General features: G+C 36.0%; 1 pseudogene; it reads right to left on the minus strand.

The window, feature by feature from the left end:
* Nucleotides 1-6,853: 6,853 nt before the first annotated feature.
* On the minus strand, nt 6,854-10,092 carry LOC118153697 (protein L-Myc pseudogene; annotated as a pseudogene).
* Between the last annotated feature and the right edge of the window lie 5,674 nt (nt 10,093-15,766).

Genomic DNA, 15,766 nt, shown 5'->3' on the forward strand with positions numbered 1-15,766 from the left:
GAGCTGATGTCTGTCACTGCATGTGATATGGGTCTTTTGAAGACAATATACTAATAGGTCTTAGTTCTTTATCTAGCTTGCCACTCTGTGTCTTTTAAATAGAGAGGAACAACACACACTGGGGGTTGTCAGGCGGTTAGAGGGTAACCTGTCAGGGAGGAGGAAAAGGATCAGGAAAAATAACAGGTACTAGGCTTAAAACCTGGATGATAAAACTATCTGTACAACAAACTCCCATGACACAAGTTTACCCATGTAACAAATCTGAACATAGTCCCTGGACTTAAACTTTAAAAAGATGAAAAAGAAAAATTGGTCTAAGTGCGTATTTCCTAATTTATGGATGCACACTGAATTTCACTTAAAATATACACAAAGACTAAAGTCACCATTGAGAGCATAAAATCTTTTTGTGTATTTTTGAGTATGGGGGATTATACTCAATTGAGTTTCACATTGTCTTTCTTGTATACCCAGAAGACTTTTTTAGTAACTAATTTTAATTTCCTACCTTGGGAAAGAATGTAAGTACTTTTTTGTAATAGTTTGGTCTTATCATCCTTTGAGTTTTATACTCTTTTTCCTCAATTAAATCTTATAATTATTTCACACTACCTTGACAGTGATTATTCTGATTCACCTTTATTATTTCCAAAGCATGCAATTTTCTTAATAGAACTCTTTTTCTAATGATTTTAAGTGCTTATTTAATTTAATTAATGCATGTAATTGAAAAGAGCAGTAACATTGGCTTTAACAGTTTTACAAGAGCTAGCTGAGTCTTAATAAGCGTTAACATTTAATGCAGAGAGAAGTGTGTGGTCACTAGAGAATAGCTACAAGCTTAGTAAGTTAAGAGAGCTTTGGACCCTAGCCAGGATGTGTAACAGAGGAGTGGTTCTCAAATATGGTTGATTTTTTTCCCCTCGGGGATTTGGCTATGTCAGGAGACATTGGCACGACTGCTGAGGGTAAAGTTGTTCTTGGTACCTGGTGAGTAGAAGCCAGGGATGCTAGCAAACATCATGGAGGGTACAGGGCTGTCCCCAAAACAAGGAATTGTCTGTTAATAGTTTCACTGTGACGGTACCTTGTTTACAGAGGAAATGGAGAGCTTCTAAACCTCTGAGCCCTTTAAGAGGAATACATATTGCAAATGCTATTGTTTCAACTACTAGGATTTGTTTGCATCCAGAGGCAAGTTAAAAAGTCCTATTTTCTTCAACCTTTCATAGTCCACACCAAAGTAAATATTAGGTTGTATACAGAAAGTACTCCAACTCTTGTTCAGTGATACAGAAACAGGATGCCAAAATGACTTGTTACAAGCTGAAGGGGAGGTAAAAAAATATTATAGTGAAAATAAATATGGAGCATGTGAAAGCCTTAAGAAGGTGGAAAAGTGGCAAAAGTCAAAAATATGTTTCCAAAAAATTTTAGTTATGCTCTCCTTTGTAAGCAAAAAGCCCCTTCTATTACAAACTGTTTAAAACACCCTAAAATATCATGTTCTGTTATTTTAGAAGGTTACAAGTATGGTGGCCGATACACAATGTGTTTACTCGAGATTAACCTGAATTACTACTAAATTTAATCTTGCTTACACATAAATACAAGCTATACTAACAAGTTGGATTGTTTTAAGAAGAGATGAATAATATTGAAAATCATTTTATACCAATAGGAAAGAATAAAAAACAGGATATTTCTTTAAAATATATTTTATATGATATTGCAACTCTCTACTTGGAAGACATTTTTACTTCTAGGTTTATAACTAATTTTCTAAAAATACTCATTTGAATTTTTAAAAATCATTAGTTTAGGATGTAATATTCATAAAGTAAGCAAAATGTTATCCTATCAATAGCTTTACCTTGTTTGTTAAACTTTATACCTAATTTGGAAAGTTGACATACCAGGAGAATTTATATAAGAAGTAATCCATTCACTGTGTGCAAAGCAATTGGCATAACAACTAAGAGATTCACTGTGATATTGGTAGAGGGATTAAAGAGTCATAGCAGAAGTGCACTTCATATTTGCTTTAGTAATACTGGCAGAGAGATAACACCTATTTGAGACTTACTAATGGTGTTTCATTTCTTTCAGCTACATTATACTGTATTTTGAAGGTGAGTGATTTCAGCAAGCTTTAGTCTTATGCCAGCATACTAGCAAACCCAGCAGGGTGATGAGTGCTAGATAGTTGCAAAATTAATATTAGGAGAAATGTAAGTAATTACACTTTAACACCTTAATACTGACTTTTGTCTGGACATTTACATGTAATATTTATTATGCACAAGCAGATGTTAACATTCGTGTTGGAAAGGTAAAAATCTTTGGAAAACTAAACATGGGAACTCCCTGATAACTTCACTATTGAATAGTAACATCCTTTTTTTTTTTGTTTGATCGTTATCTACAAATGACTTTTTAGAATATTATTTGTCTTAATTTGCTTTGAAAACTCTTAAGTTTTTATCCCTGTACTGGTTTTAAACATTATGAAACTTCAGCCCTATCTTTAGCCTGACTGCCCTCTCTTCCATAAGAACCAAGTATTGAGTCACGGGAAGCTGATCATTTGCCTCTGTTAAGATAAATTCATAGGCAGGTCATGGGTCTAGGAAAGTGCCATGGCATTACAGTCTTGACATCAGTGTGTCTGATACAGACACAAGCTCCCCTGAAAAAAATAGCCCGGTTCTGGAAGTACACAAACCCTTAAATGTCATTCCAGTTGCAGCATTTATATAGTTTCAAAATGTCACATTTATTTTTACATTTATTTTATGTAATAGCTACTGAAACAGAATAGTATTTTTCTTTTTAAAGGATGAAATTGAGATTTTTAAGCTGAAGGTAGTAAGCCAGATGCTGAACTGGAACTAAAGTTTTAAGAATACAAGAAAAATAAATCCTATCATAGGTAACAGAATGATTTGCAAAGTGCAAAAATAAATTTAAAAAACCATTATGCAGAGGCAATTGAAGTAAAAAAAACCACTAGAATCACAAAAATTAAAAGAACTTTAAGTGATCACTACCAAAGCTACTCAGAAGGAAGCTTTTAAAAAGGAACATTGCATAAAAAATGTCATGAATTGAGAATGTGCAGAGTGCCATGGACAAAAACATCATAAAGATAATAGCAGATCCTGATATGATGCTACTTTTTCTGGAAGCTTCCAAGGAATACATGCTAAAAGATTGCTCTATGTAAAAATATTCTGAGATATTTTGAATCTTTGTCCTAAACGTAATAAAAGAGTCCACTGTTGAACCATGAGAGGCTATAGGATGCTTTTACCAATTTTTGGAAAAGGCCTAAGGTGGTCTAAAAATAAGCTGAAAGTTTTTTTTTTCCTTTCTAAGTCTAAACCAGATTCTTATACCTTATAACTCCAAAATGTCCAACATGGTAAGAAGATTTATATGCTGTAACAAAAAACACCAAGAAATAATAAAAGTCCAAGAAAACTTTCAACTGAGCAAGTCTAGTTCATGCAACAAAGAAAAATTCCACAGTATATATTGTCTTTTCCTTTTGGGGTGATGAAGACAAGAAAAATGGCATTAAGGTGAGATACATCATAGCAAATACAATTACTAAATAAAATATAATATAGCTAGAATGTGAGGAGTGTGAAGATGAAGTGTAAAATAAAGATGAAGACAAAAAGACTGTAACTGAGAGAGTCTCATGTTGAAGATTCCAGTCTTGGAAACACTAAGAAAAATAAGAAACAAGTAACAAAGCAGATGAGTGACATGATTATAAACAGAATAAGGTGATAGTGGGAACAGTGGGAACAGTGAAGAAATTCAAGAGATTTCAGGTTCAGAAACTGAGATATTGATTTGATATTGGTGAAAAGAAGAGAGCTTTCTGATTTTGTTTTCTGATTTCTAATGTTCTTTCCAGGTTGTTTTTTAATTTAATATTTTCTGGCTTTAAATATTTATTATTTTTCTGCTCAGGTTTTTTAATTTGGATAATGTGATGAGCAGTGCTGCCAATACTGGAATTGAGAAGTATAAATTTTATGCTTGGATTGTTGGTATAATAAGTTAATTTTTATTCATTTCGAATTTTTGTGTTCCTCTGAAGCATGAATGAGAAGAAATTCCTTAGGTTTTGTATGCAGAAAAGGCATCTAGATTCAAATGTGAATTTGAGGGTTGTCAGCACATAGATAATAATTACTTCACAATGATCAGTAAACTTATTTTTTAAAAATTTGTGCTAATTGTGGTAGGAAATAAACTCCAAAAAGCATTTATGAATTCTATGGACTTACTTTGTCCCATTTATTTTTCTTTTTATTTATTGAGTATATAGTTGGAAGAAAACTACCTAAGAAATTTGAAGGTTGAAGTTAATTACTAAACATTAGTATTTCCTCTCTTAACACTGAGTCTTTCCTTCACCGTTCATTTACAATGTCCCATTATTCATATAGTCATAATTATATACATTTTGTATTACTCATAAATATGAGTGGTCTTAGTAATATGAGTATTTATATTGCCCATATAGATATATATAAATACCTGAGCAATATATTGTGTAAAATAAAGATGAAGTGTAAATTAAGTGTAAAATAAAGAATATAGGATGTTTTTATTATATAATCTTATATGTATGTTGTCCTACTTTTACTTCCTCTCATTCTAATAAAGAATCTTTGCTTTCTCACTCTTGCCTAGTTCAGAAATAGAGTAATGGTTAATAGAGCAGTTAATAGACATTTGTAATGTCACATCAGAAAATGGACAGGCCCTTGCTGTGCTCTGAATGTTGATGTCTACCCAAAATTTGTAAGGTGGAACCTCATTTCCAATGTGATAATATTGATAGGTGGGGCCTTTGGGAATTTGACAAAGGACCCACCAGCATTAATGAGATTAGTGGGCTTTTTGTGCTGTCTCCAAGTGAAGATGCAATAATAGGCATCACATCATCTTTGAAACACATAGTGAGACCTCACTACTCACAGAGTGACTCCGCTGGAGTTTTGATCTTGAACTTCTTGGCTTCCAAAACTGTGAGAAATACATTTCTATTATTGTATTAATTACCCAATCCAAGGTATTTTATTATAGCAGGCTGAAAGGACAAGAAAGCCCCCAATAGGGGGATTCGATTAGAAAGATAACTGCATTTACCCATATCACAGAGAGATTGGTGGTAGGGAGGGAGAGAAGGGAAGCTAGGAAAGAGAGAAAGGCAATTTTGTGTACGTTTTTGGTCAGTGTTGTTTTTTGTTAGACATGAAAGGACTATAAAGACAAAAAATTATTTTAGTGAGTTATGAATTTAATCATATATATTTTTAAAAATACACCATCTATTAATTAGTTATTTTCTTAACTTTGTTTTTTGGTGTAGATATAAACATGCTCTTTCATGTTTCATGAAAGCTTCCTAAAAATTAGATTTCTATTCATGGCAAACAGATCTCACCTCTCATTCTACTGCCATCATGGGCCCATGGTAAGGACACAATCTCTGGTCTATGACATACTCATTGCTGGGTAAGATCAACAGGAACAATGAATATTTCTTACCTTTTAAAATTACATCATAAGACAGACTATGTTACTACTGATGCAAGTCATTTTAAAAGTATCAAAATATAACAATGTGTATCATTAAATAATATGTGTATATGACACTACAATTATAATTATTGGTATGTTTTCTTTTGCTACTGTAATTACACTCTACGACATCTGATACCCAGTTTCATCTGTGTAGTTATAGGAAAGTAGTGTTGGCATCCATCAGCTTCAGGAAACATACAATGAATTATCATAATATAAATTATTTGGGTTAGGCTCCATTATGTGTACTTGAAGCTGATGTGTAGACTGATATTAGGTATATTTTTATTCATAACATCTGACAAGACTATCATAATTTTTGAAAAAATACATCAAAGGTCAGTAATCTCATTTTGTAGATTTCAATGTTTTATTGTATAAATTATATATGCATTTGCATAATACATATAGGTACTACATCAATAAATGTATACATGTAATACTATATATGAACACATGAATATATATGCAAATATGTATAGAAAGAGCAATGTTTGTTTATTAAATACATTGTATCCATCCCAATATTTTCTAAAGAGTAAATATTTCACATTATAGTGAATGTGCTTTTAACTACTAACTGCTAGTTATAGGTCAAAATCTTGCTAAACGAGATATTTTGTTTTGCTCAAAGAAGTTACTGTATATTATTGGTGGCCCATTTGGAGACAGTTCTCATCACACATATATTTTTTTCTTTCTTTGTTATTATTTCTTTCTATATTATTCTATGTTATAAGATAAGCCACATTGTTTATTTGTATATTTTCTAAATCATAATGGTAATAAAATTCACACTTACAAATATGTATGATTAAAATAGATACAAGGTTATATATCACAGTTCCCTAGACTACATTTCTATGACACAATGTCATCTTCTGATTGATTGACTGGTCTATTGTTTAATACAGAGATGACTGAAAATATTTTTATCAAGAGACATCCTGCACTTTACTGAAACTCAGAAAAATATATTTTCAGCTCTGTTTTGGTGTCTTTTAGCTCTCATTTCCACTGATACATTTGTTACCACTTTCTATGAAGGCCATGAGAGAAATGTGAGTAAAATATAGAAAGTTTGAAATCTATCCAAACCTTGTTAAAGTATATGGGATATGTGTATGCTAATTACCTATGTCATCAGAGAACAATATAACAAAAGTATCAGTAATAGTAGCAATAGTTGAAATGCAGGTCTTAAAAAGGTTAAATATGTTCAGCCAGAGTTATGTGAATCTTTTTTTTTTTTTTTTTTTGAGAAATCTTTTATTAGAAGATGTCCCAGAAGGCAACATTTTAGAATCAGGCAATCAGTAATCACAACTAAAAATGAAATTTCAGATGAACTTGCCTTTCAAAATAAATCAGACCCTTGCAACAGGAGAATTGCCCAAGAGTCTTTTTCTTGTACAAAAACAGTTAACACCACTTTGCAAAAGGCATACAAAAATACAATATTAAAAAAAAAGACTCCCCCCAGCATGATTCCCAACAGCAGCTTATAAAACACAAGCTATTCAGGTGAGACATCAATAACCTACACCCAAACTGTCCTCCATAGACAGTTCCAAAGTCAGCTGGCTTTTGTAAACCATGTTCCAGAGGTTAGAGAGGCTATTTCCAAACATCCCCTGGGGTCCTTTGAGGCCAAGAAGCAACCTCAGAAAGAAACCATAATGGACAATAGATTTGGAAGTAGCAGCTGGTTTTCCAGAGCCACATACAGTACTTACCATCCCTTACCCACCCCAACTCCCAAACCCAGAGCCAGGAGGCACCTGCTATCCTGGGCAGAGTTCTGGACAGGCTGCTGGTCCTTCTTCCAAGACAGGCCTAGAAATGCCTGTGGTTACCCACATGACAACTGCTAGGTTGGGTGACTTTCTCAGACTGGAGGCTGCACCTGGATTCCACTTGGAGCTGTGAAGTCCAGCTGAGGCAACCATGATGGATTCATCATGGTTGGCTAAGCATATCTCCTGGGGGCTCCTTTAAAACCCACCGGAGGCAAGTCCACCTTCTGGAGCACTGGATCCGGAATGGCTCTCCCCAAAACTTCAGAAAGGCCCAGATTCTGGGAAAGAGATACCATTCATGGCAGGCTGGCTGGGGCCCAAGGGTGGCTGCAGAGCCAGCAAGTTCCTTGGAGTTGCACAAGGAGGACAGATTTGCCTGGTTCCAGAACTTCAAACTTGCCGGTCAACGACTGAAATGAGAAGCAGGTGGGAAGAGGAAGCGGTACAGTTCTCCCTCTGAGGTGTCTTACACCTGCCTTGAGAAAAGATTGGGCCTTAAGTGCCCCTCTGAAAACACATGGGTAGGGATCAAGTTCACGAACCAGGACTCCAAGCTTGCCCCAGGCCCCAGGCTAGGACCCATTTCCCTTTGTCTTGGGGAAATATTTCTGACCTGTGGGAAAGGGTGCTGTAGAGCCCGTTGCATAACAAAGGCATAATGAAACAAAAAATCCCTTGTGAGGAAAGAAAGTCCCTCCCTCAGAGGAGAGGGCCCAGAGGGCTCTGACTCAAAGAATCTAGAGGCCAAGCTCTTTAAATGTTCCCAGGGTCGCAGCATTTAGAGTGGGAGGAAAAGGGTCAGCTAACATTATATATATATTAAAGGTTTCCAACTCCTCGGCTACTGTAAAGTGTCTGACAGTGAAGTAATGGTCCATGTTAATAAGTCTGCGAGCTTCTCGTCACCTAAGACAGCTCAAGTGTCTTCTGGAAAAAGGAGCCTCAGGGAGAGTATCCAGACCCAGCTGTCCTTGCGTCACCCCAGAGACACCAGTTGGGAGCATCCTTTCCTAGCCTAAAGCTCATGCAGAGTGTGAGATTTCATGCAGGCTGGAGCCCCTGACAACATCCACCACCTGTTGCATAGCATCTGTCAGCCTTTTCTTCAGTGCTAGTGAGCTAGGCAGACCCCAAGGCTCCTCAGTCAGCTGCCTGCTGGGAAGCCAAAGGCACCAGAGAACATACAGCACTCCCATGAGTCAGGGAAGAGGGAGAGCTGGGTTTCAAGGTTTCCAAGAATGCAAGCCTTTATTGTGCGTGCACTGGCTGCAATGCATTCTGGGATCTACTGTCCAGGCTGTCTCGCCATAACCAAAATGTGCAAATTACTAAAGGGGACAGGGAGGTTAAAAAATAAACTTGTGTCTTTGTAGGACAGAACAATGAGGCTTTTTGGTCAGTTAGTAGCCACTGAGGTATGCAATTCTTTTCTGCAATGGCTGCTGCCGGCATAGGAGTTGCCTTTTCTCCGTAGCCATCCTCTTCTGAGTCCCCACAAGGGCTTGCAAGTATTCCAAGGCCTTGCTTAGGATCACTACTTTAGGGGCCTTAGAGCAGCTGGCCAGGGTGGGCACCTGGTCCCTCAGGGCCAAGAACCGCGAACGCAGTTCATTCCGCCTCTTGCGCTCCAGGAAGTTGTGGTTCTTCCTCTTGGTCACATCCTCAGTATCAGAACTGACAGGTTTGGGGTGGCAGGACTAGGTAGTCTCACTTTCTACAGGTGGGGGGCGCTCACAGTATCTTCATCCTCCTCATCTTCCTTTTCCCCAAGAGGAGCATCTCTCTCCAGAGCCTCCTCTTGGGGACCCCTCTCTGGAGCCTCTTCTGGGGAGCAGCTTTCTGGAGGAAAACGGGCAGCATAGTTGTGCTGTTGCTGATGGATGGAGATGAGGAAATGCTTCATGCAGGGATCCAGAAGGTCTGCTCGCACTGTGATGGTGACCGGCTTCCGAATAGCCAGAGACTGCCTCTTCTCTACTGTCACAATATCGATTTCTTCATTCTCCGAGTCGCTTGGGCTCTTGGACCCGGAGCAGGCCTGGGTCTTGGGTTCGCCCAGGGGACCGGGGGCGGCGGGCGCCGGGTTGCCGGCTTCCAGGCTGGGAGTGCAGTCCCGGGTGGTGGATGTCTTCGGCAGGTTCCTCCGGGGGGCGCCAGCGGCGAGCCGGTCGCTCACCGCTCTCTCCAGCCGCTCTAGGGCCAAAAAGCCACTCCACATGCAGTCACGGCGGATGATGGAGGCGTAGTTCCTGCCCCAACCTTTCCAGTGGCCCCGGGATTCCGCTTCGTTTCCGGCACACCCTCCGGGCCACGTCTCGGGGTGACCAATCCCGGGGCCGGGTCTCCTGCGCCGGGACCCAAGCCCCAGGGTGGCGACGTGGGGGGCGATGGCACCAGCTCGAATTTCTTCCAGATGTCCTCGCTGGGCGCCGTGGAGCAATAGAAATCCTCCCCGCAGTCATAGTCGTAGAAATAGTGCTGGTAGGAGTCGTAGTCCTTGTCGTTCCCTCGCTCCCGCCGCCCTCCACCTGGAGCAGTCGGACCGGCTCCCCGCCGGCTCGGGGCAACCCGGCAGCCCGCACACACCATGAATCTTCTTATACTTAAAAACATTAACATTTAGGTGATTGAGACGGTTCATGACTGGTAAGTGTTAGGTAATAAACATTTTTACCTAACATTTTCAGGTTAGGTAGGTAGGTTAGGTAAGCAGGTTAGGTTTGTTAGGTAATCTTAATAACATAACAAAATTACCTATATTTTTAATGTATAGTTATCCAACAAAATTTCCTTTGTGTACAAGCCTAAATGTCTCAATTTAAGGCAAAGAAATAAAGTACGAGCAACCCAAGCTTGAGTTTCTCATGTTACAGAGGATGCAAAGTAATATTTTATATCATTGAGAAAAAGCAAAAGATAATTACATAGGAAACCATCTTATTTAGGGGAGTGAGAATCAAATTGCTATGATTATAATCAACACGGTATCTATAATTGCCTAGTCTAGCCTCAAAAAGTTGGATTAATGTGGGGCCCAATTGGAGTTAAATAATGAGAAAGTAATATATGGAGATAAGGTGTCTGTCTTTTCTAAATAAAAAATGAAAAATGTGAGTCCTCTCTATAGCTGAAGGGAAATACTTTCCACAGTTCTGAAAGCATTGGAAGTCTAGTGTTTTAAAAAAAGTTGAGCTCAAAAAAATTGAACTCTGTAACCAAAATGAGCTTGTCCTTACAAATCCTCAAAGTGTGTTTTCTGATAATTATTTCAAATACAGTGGACCTTTGAACAACACAAGTTTGAACTCCACAAATTCACTTCTACATAGAATTAAAAAAAAAAAATGTTACCCGAACATGCCTATGTCTTCTGCCTCACCTTCTATCTCCACCATTTTCTGCCTCTGCCACCCGTGACAGCAAGACCAATTCCTCTTCCCCCTTCTCCTCTTCAGCCTATTCAGTGTGAAGATATTCAGAAAGAAGGCCTTTATGATGATACACTTCTACTTAAACATGTAAACATGTTTTCTTTTTTCTAATTTACCTGTTCATACAAATACTTTGTATAATACATATAGGATACAAAATATATGTTAACCAACTCTTTATTTTACCAGTAAAGCTTTTCGTCCAGAGGAGGCTATTGGTGCTTAGGTTTTGCGGGGGTCAAAGTCACACACAAATTTTCCACTGTGAGGGAATGGGGGAAGGCATCCTAACCCTTGTATTTTTCAAGAGTCAGCTGTCATATCATTACTGATACCATAAATTGTCCAAATTAAATTCAATATGTATCATATCCCTTTAGAAATGGTGGTATCTCGGTACATGTTAACTTCAGATTAGTAAATTACCTGTAAGTTTGCTGGATGATATTTATGTCTTGTTAGGCAATACAAAGAACATTTGGGATTTGAATAAGGACAAGGCATAGACCTGCAGGAGTTTATCACCCAATGGAAGAAAAACCTGTGGTTGAGAAATCTTCTAAACATAAACCTCAGTCAACAAACCCTTTGCCTTGAACAAAATCACATTCCAAAATAAGAGTCTGATCCATTTTCAAATCAATTTTGCTTGATTTAACATATTTTCTTATATAAATCAATGATTCACATTTTAAGAAATGTTTGAAAATAGGAATACAAAAGAAGCGATTTAAGGTCATATTTGCTTTTATTTCATATTTTTTTAAACCAGAGAACAAGTTTCTATGTGACAACAAGAGCATTACATGCTCTGAATAATCACATAAGTTTTATTTAAGTTATTCATGGGGGGAGGAAAGAGAGCAATACACAATCTAAAAATGTATTCTGTTAGAAATTAGGGTAAGGAGAATATGTTCTTATGTTTGTTTTTCATTTTAATTTAGTTATATTGTTTTGGCATTATGTCACTGTGTAATAATTGTATGTGACTCCAGAATCAAGGAGTGCTTCAAATTCTCCTTCTCTTCTTGGAAGAAAATAATGTCTTTATTTATATGATAATCCCATTGATAATAGAATGATACTGAATATTCAACAGTTTCTTATTTGTCCAATGCTTTTCAGCAAGATAAACATTTGGCGTGTACTCTTTAATGCAATATTTACTCTATACATAATTACTCTCATAATTCACTTTAGGAAAGTATGTGTATATATCTATTGGTGTCAACATCGTCTTTTTTTCTGCTGTTATGCACACTTCCTCACAGCTGCATTCATGAACACCCACTACCTACAGGTCTGACTCAGTTTTGGACTCAAAATATTATTTAAATATAACTTACCATTAGCCTAACAAATGAGTCTATGTAGTGGGCTTCATTGAAGTGTTCCATTCAAAGAGATTCCCAAATTGTTTTTTAAGAAGCAGATATTATACAGCCTCCAACTCAGAAAACCAAAGTTTTTGTGTGTGTGTTTTTTTTAACATGGAACCTCTTTCTTTTCATTTTCTACCCTCTACAAAGAATATTCAATAACTAGGTTTTATTTCAATTGTGTCTTGAAAATTCTGTCCTGGTAAATTAACTACTACTTTCTTAAATTCCATTATAGTTTATGTAGTTCATAGTCTATGCAGTCTTAACTTAGGCAATTAAAATGCTACCTAGTCTTGTTATGTCACTCTTTTGTGGAAAATATCTTGGAATCCTGGATTTCTTCCAGAACTGTGATTCTATGTAACCCTTTCCAGTAGATCTGAAATGATGCTGAGGTAGTGTTCCAGGTCTTGGGTGCTTATAAATTAGCTAAATATAATCCTGGACGTTTCCCTATTTCTGTTTTGAAATGAAGGTGTGGGAATACAATATATTTAATTGATACCTGTAGAAGACTTTACTTACTTTTATCAAGTGGATATGGAATGGTTTACCATCACTGCCATTATCCAGTTGGTGAGAATTACTTCAAGATTTTTACAGCTTGTGCTGTTTAACCCATGTTCATAGAATCCTAATATACATGGAAGGCATAACACATTTTTCTCCATCACTTAACTACAAAAAGTCTTTCTAAGTTTCAAACAAAATATGAATTACAGGGTTGAAAAAAAGACTGGTTAGATTTTAAAATCAGGATACACCTTTGGATTTCCTCAGTTCTTCTAATTGTCTCTTGTATTTTTGAGGCAAAATTTCACATGAAGGTGGCCGGTAACTATATTTCATCTTGCCCGCCCTGAATATTCTCCTTTCATTATTATGGAAACACCGATGTCTGTCAGTTACACAGTTACACATTTTTAGTGATAGAAACATTCACTAATAACTATTGTGATGATTAATTTTATGTGTCAACATGACCGGATTAAGAGAAGCCCAGTAGGAAGATCAAACATGATTGCTAGGTGTGTCTGTGAAAGTGTTTTGAGAAGAGATTAGTGTTTGAATTGGTAGATTGAGTAAAAAAGATTGACCAATGTAGGTGGTCATCATCAACTGTATTGAGGGTATAAATAGAAAAAAGAAAGACAGATAAAGGGCAAATTCTATCACTCTGTCTTTACATTTGAGCTGGGATGTCTATCCTCTCCTGCCCTGAAGCAGGTGGTTCCCAGTTCAGAGGTTTTCAGTTTGGGACTTTCGTTAGCAGCAGCATACCCTTTCTACTCAACCCCTAGGTCTCAGGCTTTCAGACTCAGACTGGGAGTTCAAACTGAATTACACACCCTTGGCTTTCCTGTTTCTTTAACTTGGAAACAGCAGATGATGGGACTTCTCACCCTTTGTAACTGAATGAGCCAATTCCCATTATACATTTATTTTATATATATATATATACATACATATATATATACACACATATATATACATATATATACATATATACACATATATACATATATAATATATCTATATAATCCACATATATAATATATATAATTCCCATTATGTTTATTATATATAATGTATATATATATAATATATATATATATAAAATCCCCCATTGATTCTGGAACTGTCAGAAATAAATTTCCATTATTTGTAAATTACTCAGTTTCAGGTATTTTGTTATAACAACAAAACCAGATCGAGAGACATGCAAACTACCACTGGCAAATGACAGGTGGAAGTGGTGATGCTGTTGACTTGACAACTTGCCAGGACAGTCTTCACTCTCATGTTGCCTTTAATGCTGTCTCTCTTCCTACACTGATGCAGAGGATGCAACATCTGATAAATGATAAAAAAGGAAAATGTTAACAGATTTTGTGTATCCCTTAACTTAAGAACAGCATTAGGGTTCAAATAATAAATAGACTTAGCTGTTAATATTGGAGATACATAGACACAAATGTATTCAAAAAATGGGTAAGAGCAAGTCATTTAAATTAATCATTAATTAACTACCATATTAATGAATACCCACCCATCACCAGCAATTCTTTTCTATGAAAGAGGAGCAGGTGCATGTGGAGATTTTATATTGATTGAGGTCATTTTAAGTTGTGTAGAGAGAAGAAAAGTGGTCTAACAGTTAAAAATTATTCTAAAATAAATTTTATAAGAAAATATCAAGTGATTTTAAACATAAAAATTGTAATATGATATAAATTCAAATGCACATGCTGCCTTATAGCATATCTATGATGCATGTTATCCACTCAAATGGTTATATGCACACAACCATATATATTCATCCATGGATAAACTCTAGTAGTATAAACCATATCCACATCCATACGAATTACTACATAGTTTCACAAGAGAGGAAAAACTACTTGGAACAATAAAGGAAAATATTAGCACAAGCTCTTCACTGCGCTGTTAATAAAGAATGACTTTCAAAGATCTATAGGCTTGTACTGCACTTTCTATATTTTTATTAATTTGTATTAGTTTTAAAAATATTTTTGTGTACAATTAGAAAAGATGTTTAATATAGAGTAACATGAAATATAATCCTAAACCTAAATACTTTTGTTTGTTTATTTTGGCATTTGTAATGCATTGACAAATTTTCCTAAGATAAATTGTTGTGTGTAGTAAACTTTTTAAGCTGAGGGAAATGTTTTTAAAATGTCATTTGATTTATTATTGAATGGAAATAAGAATCCAGCATGGTTAAACTAAATATCCACACTGGCCCTGGATAATGAGACTGATTTAAATTTATCCTAATATATTTTATGCCATAAATTGTCACAGATACTGGTTATGAAGTTTATGTGAGCAACTATTTTCTTTAAATCAATTACTGACCTTATGACACCAACCAGCTTTACAATGCAGCAAAAAAAAAAAAAAAAAAAAGACAAAAGTTTTTTACCCTTACGTTCATTCAGCAAGGAAGATATAGTGGAAATATAACCACACAAATCATCATCATGATACCTGTGAAAAAGAGACAACACAGTTGTGATGGGGAGAACATCCACTATTTGGATGTGATATTTAATCTATGACCTGAACCTGTTAATAAATATGACTTTTAATAATTGCTACTTCAGAGCACATAGATGTTGATGAAATATACAGATACAGACAGATCTGTAGATAGACATGGAAATCCACATAAATTTATACTTAGTTTTTAACATTGCCAATGTTGTATCTTAATTTTTGTTAAGATGGCACAGAATCATTTTACTGTTTCTCCACATATTTTTGCCTTAATAGATGTGTAATGAATATAAACAGAAGAGTAGGATATGGAATAAGTAACATGTTCTTGATTGTGTTTCTCGTCTACAATGGCAAATCTGGAAATTCATTTTGTATTTATTCATATATAGAGGTACATATATATACACTTGTGCAAATGAGAAATCAACTAAACTATGCAAAATACATTCAAAATTAAAAGTTCTTACCTAAGATAATAAATGCAACATTTTCTAATAAAGCATACTAGGTT

The sequence above is a fragment of the Callithrix jacchus genome, chromosome 5 (assembly GCF_049354715.1).
Source record: "Callithrix jacchus isolate 240 chromosome 5, calJac240_pri, whole genome shotgun sequence".
Lineage (NCBI taxonomy): Eukaryota > Metazoa > Chordata > Mammalia > Primates > Cebidae > Callithrix > Callithrix jacchus.